The 7,336-nt window shown below is 43.4% G+C and overlaps 1 long non-coding RNA gene across 1 annotated transcript; it reads left to right on the forward strand.

Annotated features, from left to right (window-relative positions):
• Window positions 1-344: 344 nt before the first annotated feature.
• On the forward strand, window positions 345-7,054 carry LOC138260961 (uncharacterized). The gene is made up of 2 exons (XR_011199050.1): window positions 345-727; window positions 6,664-7,054. It is a non-coding gene; the product is annotated as an uncharacterized lncRNA (long non-coding RNA).
• The last annotated feature ends 282 nt before the right edge of the window (window positions 7,055-7,336 follow it).

Genomic DNA, 7,336 nt, shown 5'->3' on the forward strand with positions numbered 1-7,336 from the left:
AAACACACCCTCTGTGGGCACCTGGCGCGAAGGAGGGTCCTTTAAGTCCAGGACATGACGCAGATGCCCTCGTGCTCACCCGGCGTTCACCTGAAGGGCCTGTCAAGCCAAAAGAGGAAGTATCTGTAGCGCATCCTGTGGCAGGATCGGGCTTGCACTGGGTCCTCAGCAGCCTGCCTTTCATCACGTATTTCTCAAACAGTTGCAACATATGAAATGACACTATCTAAAACTTGCATCGCCAGCATTTTTGCTGACTTCATAGTCTTGATGACCTGCAGCGTTTTAGTTTTTCTCCTTAAAGGTAATATGATGGAAGGGGAGCCGCCAAGCGTACATGGCTACAGCAGTTTGATTTTACGTGCATTTCTTTTCAGGCCTGTGTCAATCACAATCAACGCCGCATCTCCAGTTCACTACAAAGAGAAGAAATGTAAAAAAAAACATACAGGTACTTTGCCGACCGCTCCAGACAGGCGTCGTCGGTTATCTTAATTCGATCTGTATTGAAAATCGTGTACTCAGCACAGGCATTGAAATCTAATGTGTTTAGCCCCTGGCTTTTAAGAATGTCCGCGGGGGCACGAGCAGCAATGCCCTGTCAGGGTAGCAGTGATCTGGGAGGCGCAGCAGACAAGCCGAGGCACCGCTGGGGTTCATTACACGCCCGGTCACAAATCACAATGCCCGACTGAGCAGGCAACACCGAGTGGGCTCTGGGAACACGGTTAGTAAACAAAATAAAGTCGTTTTAGACTTCCGAAGATTATCGAAATAGGAAAGTTTACTTTTTGATATTCATCTCTAAATGCAGCGAATCTTTAACGGTTGGGTTTTTATATTATTATATGGATTTTTCACTTGTTTACTTGATTTTATCCATTTTTTTGTTTTTTTGAAAACAACCTAGAGTTGAATTGAAAATGAGCTAGCTTTGGTATTTTAATAAATCTATACACGTTTCAAGAAACTCATACATAGCGTGTATATGTAAAACTCACATTCACCACGTATCTTGATGCTGAATTACATGTGTTTATTGTTACCCAATTCAGTGGTACTCATTGTATTGACCTCGCAAGGATCAGAGGCGGAGATTTGAACCAGTATTAGTCCACTGAGCCACCACACCCGGTACACCTTTCTTGCTCGTCAAGTTTTAGAAACAGAAGTTGTTCCCTCACATAAACACTGCCAGCAGAAAATTAGCGTTGCCCCTGCAAGACCCACACCAATTACGCCAGTATCTAGCAATTGAAAAAATATTAATGGCCAATTTAAAGATTTGTTGGTAGCTGGTTATAAGCGGGTATTGTAAAAAGCGCTCCTGTCAGTAAATACCACAGGCTGACGGAAATGTATAGCAGCATCGCTTTCTGATATGTATATTTTTGGCTGGGCAATGGGTATAAACTTGTATTATTCAGCGCTAAGATGTCCCGATTGGGAAACATGCGCGCAGTACTTCATGTCATGTATAAACTGCCTTCAATAAAGTAGAGATGGAACTGAGTGGTGTTCATCCATATCCTAGATCCGGCAGCGATTATCGAGCCAACCCCAGGGCACCCGCCAGCCTCAGTAAAATTTGTTGTCTTTGTCCTGACATTTTATGACAAAACCGGATGCTCCTATTATGCTTTCTTTTCTTACTTTAATAAATAGCAGCAGTCAAGAAATATACTACAATTCCCAGAAGGCAAAGGAACAACAGCCATTGGGAATAAAAACGTAGTCAGAACAGTATACACCAATCACATGTATACAAGGGTATTATGACATCACTTGACTGCGAACAGCCCTCTTTTCTTGCTGCTCGCAGTCAAGTTGAGTACCCTTTTATCTTTGTCTCTGTAAAAAATTTCATAGTCGGATAGTTTATTTAGTTTTATTAGTAATAATAACTAATATTGTATTCTGGTGCTCACGCCGCTTAAATGCGCTGTTTTCTTATCTCATTCCTCCCGTTTTAGTCGGCAGGTTGCCGCATTTCCTCAGCGCTCCACGTGCTCACCCCAACGGCCAATAATTTCTTCTGTGCGCATCAGCGCGTGCTTTGTTTACATTGCCGGGTTTCCTCAGGTGGTAGTTTCTATCGACGCGCTTGAGGAAACCCGGTGCCTCTCATCTCTCCGACAGCTTTTGACATTTCTCTAGGGCTCGGCGGCCTGAGCGCTCGCTTTTAATGCTATTGCATATATTTGCACGTTTGGCTCCCTTACCTCTGGCTTGATATACAGGCTCCAGTCCTTCCTTCTCCTGTGTTCCCTCTCGACTGGCAGGTTTGGCGACGCCCACAGGCGGAGCTTTAGAAGTTTTTTCTTCCTGTTTTTTTGTTAACCCCTCACTCTCCAGTTCTCCTTTTATCCCCATTATGGATTCAGACAACTCTCCTTCACATGATGTTGAGGACATCAGGCAGGAATTGTCTGCTTTTATAAAATCCTCTGTCCAACAGGCAGTATCATCCTCTATGCAAAAAATTTCTAAGAACCTAGAACTTTCTTTTTCTGACATGATATCTAGGTCTATGTCGGCCCAGGCTGCGGGGGAATGCAGTCAGCGCTTTTCTCCCAATAAAAATCCCCAAAAATCAAAAAAATTGGCGCAAAAGAAATGTTATACCTTCTCACGTGTGGCAGAGGACGCGGTTCCTCAAAAGGCTCCCACCAAGGAGTATAAACATTTGGACATTAGGAAACCAAATTTAAAACACAAATCTAACGAAAAGAATGTTATTGCTCCTTTTATAATATCGTCCATCCCCGACACGGATGACGACCTTCCTGACCTAGACTCTGACTCCAATGTGTTTTCTAATGGGGATGATGGTTCTCTTTCTCTCCCTCCCCCCAAGAAACCTAAACTGTCCTCCCTTCAAACTTCCAATATTCTAGACCCTGAAGGCTTCCCGATGTTTGACCCTTCCAATATACTTCACCCCAACTCTACTGAGTGGGTTCCTGCAGACCATGTCGCACAATATGTCTCTGCTAAAATTAATTGTCCCTTAGATAAATAAACTAGAGCAAAATTAAAATCAGAGTGTCCTCGCCCCTCTCTTTCCCGTAATCTCTCAGTTACTCCTGCTATTGACCAACCCCTCTTGACTTTTGTCATGAAACTAGGCAAGGATCCACGCAAAGGAGTGGATAAGGCGTGGGCTTCTTGTCAGGACAAGTTGCTTGATATTATGGGTCCTCTAACTCGCATATTTGACATTGCGGAAGCAGCTAGAATTGACGGCTCCTTCATTGATCCTGAAGAGCTTACCCTTTGGGTCCAACGTACCTTTTGCCTTCTAGGCAATGCAAATTCCACTCTTACTCATGAGAGACGCAAGGGTCCACTCCTGAAACTCGACCCTAAACTAGTGAACCTGGCGACTGTCCAGCCTAATGCTCGCACCGACGGTGCTCTATTTGGTGAGTCTTTTATCAAAGACTTAAGTAAGTACGTAGCAACCTTCACGTCGCTGGATAAGGCCCAACAATCACTAAAAAAGATGTTTGCCCAGCTGGTTTTTGTAAGGGCTGGCAGAGGAAGGAACCGCTTTGCTGGCCGTCCATACTACTACCAAGGTTCCAGGGGATACCACAACGCGCCCTACCAAGAGTATAGGCCGCAATTTTATCCTCAGAGATCAAGAGGTTTCCGCTCCAGACGCTTCAGGAACTCGAGATCCTCTTCTCAACCAAGTAAGTCTTATACCTTCTTCTATACCTGTAGGAGGACGTCTCCGTTTTTTCCTACCAAAATAGTCGGAAATCACGGCAGATCCTTGGATTCTTCATACTGTTCAAGGTTATTCCATAGAACTTTATGCAACCCCTATTCAGACTCAGTTACCCCCCCTCGTTTTTTCCTCAGAGATGGCATCCCTCATTACCTCAGATGTGCAATCCCTATTGCAAAAACAAGCCATCGCCCTTACCCTTCCCGACCCAACAGGTTTTACCAGTTCAATATTTCTGGTTCTAAAAAAAAACAAAAAAATGCGGCCTGTGATAAACCTCAAGGGTTTCAACCATTTTGTAGTCTATCACCATTTCAAGATGGAAACCATCCTCCATCTCAGAGATACTCTTCTTCAACAGGATTGGATGGTGCGATTGGATCTTCAAGATGCGTATCTAGTAGTTCCAATCCACCCTCATTTCAGGAAGTTTCTCCAATTTCAATGGTCAGACCAGTATTTTCATTTTACCTCTCTACCCTTCGGTCTCTCTTCGGCCCCATGGTGTTTCACCAAACTCATGAAACCAGTGGTAGCTGTTCTCAGAGCTCAAGGTGTCAGACTCATCATCTACTTCGACGATATCCTAATAATGAGCCAGTCTCCACAATCCCTGTTGTCTCATCTATCCCTCACGTGCTCACTCCTTTCAGACTTAGGTTTTATCATAAACAGAGAAAAATCTATCCTAACCCCTTCACAAATTATAGAATTCTTAGGTTTCCAAATAAACTCAATTTCTGCCACTCTTTTGCTTCCCTCTGCAAAGATCAAGACCATAAAGTTGGAAATTCTTCAAGTCCTACCCAGTTCTCTCTCAGAACGTTAGCGCGAATTGCGGGTCTCCTCTCCTCCTCAATTCAAGCCATATTTCCAGGCCCTCTCCACTACAGAGCCCTTCAAAGGTTAAAAATTTGTCACTTAAGGAAAGGCCTCTCATACGCAGATATCATTCCATTAGACGTCGATTCTCGCACAGAACTTCAGTGGTGGATAGACCATTTAGAGGCCTGGAACGGAAGAACTATTTTTGCATCAGCCCCAGATCTAGTATTAGAATCAGATGCAAGCCGAACCGGCTGGGGGGCCCGATGTGGACCAATCTCGACTGGAGGCACATGGTCGTCAGAGGAGTCCAAAATGCATATCAATTGTTTAGAGATGCTTGCCGGCTCCTTTGCGATCAGAAGCCTTGCAAAAAACAGAGTTTGCTGTGCCATTCTCCTCAGAATAGACAACATCTCTGCTGTTCGTTATATAAATCACCTCGGGGGCACAAAATACAAACCTCTGGCGGAACTAGCCAAGGGGTTTTGGGAATTTTGCCTTTCAAACCACATTTCGGTTCATGCAGAGTACCTTCCGGGCTCTCAAAATTCAGTGGCAGATTGGCGTTCTCGTCATCTTCGATATTCAAGCAATTAGAGACTGCACACTTCAATTTTCCAGATCATTCAAAACAAATGGGGTCCTCTACAAATCGATCTTTTTGCGTCTCGCCTCAATTCTCAGCTTCCCCAATTTTACAGTTGGTGCCCAGATCCATTGGCATCAGATGCCTTTTTACAGGACTGGTCCCTTTCCTTCAATTACGCTTTTCCCCCTTTCATTATGATCAGCAGGGTGCTGGCCCATATCAGGCGTCAACAAGCCTCTTTAATTCTCATAACTCCCTTTTGGCAATCACAAACTTGAATCCAGGCTCTTCTGGAACTTTCAATAGATTTCCCGATTTTGATTCCTTCCTTCCCGGATTTACTTCTAGACCCTCTAGGCCGATCTCATCCTCCCATCCTGGACAATTTATTAATCCTTTTGGCATGGAAAATCTCAGGCAATCTCAATCTTTCCCGAGCATTTCGACAGAAGCTTCCCAATACATCTCACGGTCCTGGGCCCCAGGCACAAAAAAGGCTTACACGTCAGCCTGGTCTATTTGGCACAGCTGGTATCTGGGAAAACACAATGATTCCTTTTCAGCAGATTTGATTTATATTATCAACTTCCTAGCGGATGAAGCCAGCAAAGGCAAAGCCTTACGTACAATCAACCTATATCGATCAGCCATATCTGCCAATCATGCCCTAGTCAATGGAAAACCTGTGGGAGAAAATCCTCTGATTTGCCGCTTACTAAAGGGAGTAAAGTTTTCCAATCCTCCTTTGCCTAAATACAGTCAATTATGGGATGTTAACATTGTTTTGAAATTTATTCTGTCATGGCCTGATAATCTCATGCTTTCGTTAAAAATGTTATCTGCAAAGTTGACCATGTTATTGTGCCTTGTTTCTATAAAACGTCTCTCAGATGTTAAAGCTCTGGATATTTCTAATCAACAATTTACACCTACGGGGGTGTTGTTTAATGTGGTTCGTCTAACCAAAACCAATTTATCCTCAGTCTTTTATCCATATTTTCCTGACCATCCGAAATTATGTGTTGGACAATGTTTAAAAGCATTCGAATTAAAGACTGCAGATTTAAGATCTTCTTCTCAATCCCAATTGTTAATCTCATTTAGAAAACCCCACTCTCCTTCTTTCGGCTGCCACCCTAGCTAGATGGGTTAAATGGTTGATGTCCCTGGCGGGCATAGATATTTCTGTGTTCAGAGCTCATTCTTCCAGAAGGGCAATGGCTTCGAAAGCGTTCTGGGCGGGCTCCCGTTTAGAAGATATTCTTAAATCTGCAGACTGGTCTAATGACAATGTATTTAACGTTTTTTACTGCAAACCTATCAATAATGTGTCTCTAAATGTAATTAATATGCTTTAAACTCGCATAATAGGAGCCTCCGGTCTTGTCATAAAATGTAGATTTTCCTAGTCCCATGACGGAAAGTCTTAATTTTATTAAAGACACAGAGGCGAGTATTATCCCTCCACTTCTATTAACTTTGTTCTTTATTTTTCCCTCCCTTCTTTCAGCACCGCTGGCCATCACTCAACCTTCCACTTCAGTCTCTGCTTTCAGCTTGGTTTTCTACTCTTCAAGATGGTCTTTCCGCTGGAACTACTTACCGGAATCCGTCCTGGTTACCTTGGATTTTGAACTTTTGTTCCGATGTTCTGTCTTTCATTATGGCAATTCTCATTTTGTTTTCTATTGTTCCATTGCTTAATTTTAATTGACTCTCTCGCAAGAAAAGAGGGCTGTTCGCAGTCAAGTGATGTCATAATACCCTTGTATACATGTGATTGGTGTACACTGTTCTGACTACGTTTTTATTCCCATTGGCTGTTGTTCCTTTGCCTTCTGGGAATTGTAGTATATTTCTTGACTGCTGCTATTTATTAAAATAAGAAAAGAAACGCACAATTCTCGCCTCCGTGTCTTTAATAAAATTAAGACTTTCCGTCATGGGACTAGGAAAATCTACATTATTTGCCAACACTGGGATAAAGTCAGTGGCAAGTGCTCTGCTTTGTGTTCAGAGTAGCAGGATGAGAGGGGTGTCTCCCGCTTTCATTTTCAGCTGGACCATACAAATGCCTCACTTCATGGGCCATCAGCACTCCTTTTGCTCAAGTCTCATCCCGGGTGGAGGCTAACTGGTGCTTTAGCTCCTAGATGCCAGTGCCATCAAGGAAACAAAGATAG

The sequence above is a fragment of the Pleurodeles waltl genome, chromosome 1_1, assembly GCF_031143425.1.
Source record: "Pleurodeles waltl isolate 20211129_DDA chromosome 1_1, aPleWal1.hap1.20221129, whole genome shotgun sequence".
Classification (NCBI taxonomy): domain Eukaryota; kingdom Metazoa; phylum Chordata; class Amphibia; order Caudata; family Salamandridae; genus Pleurodeles; species Pleurodeles waltl.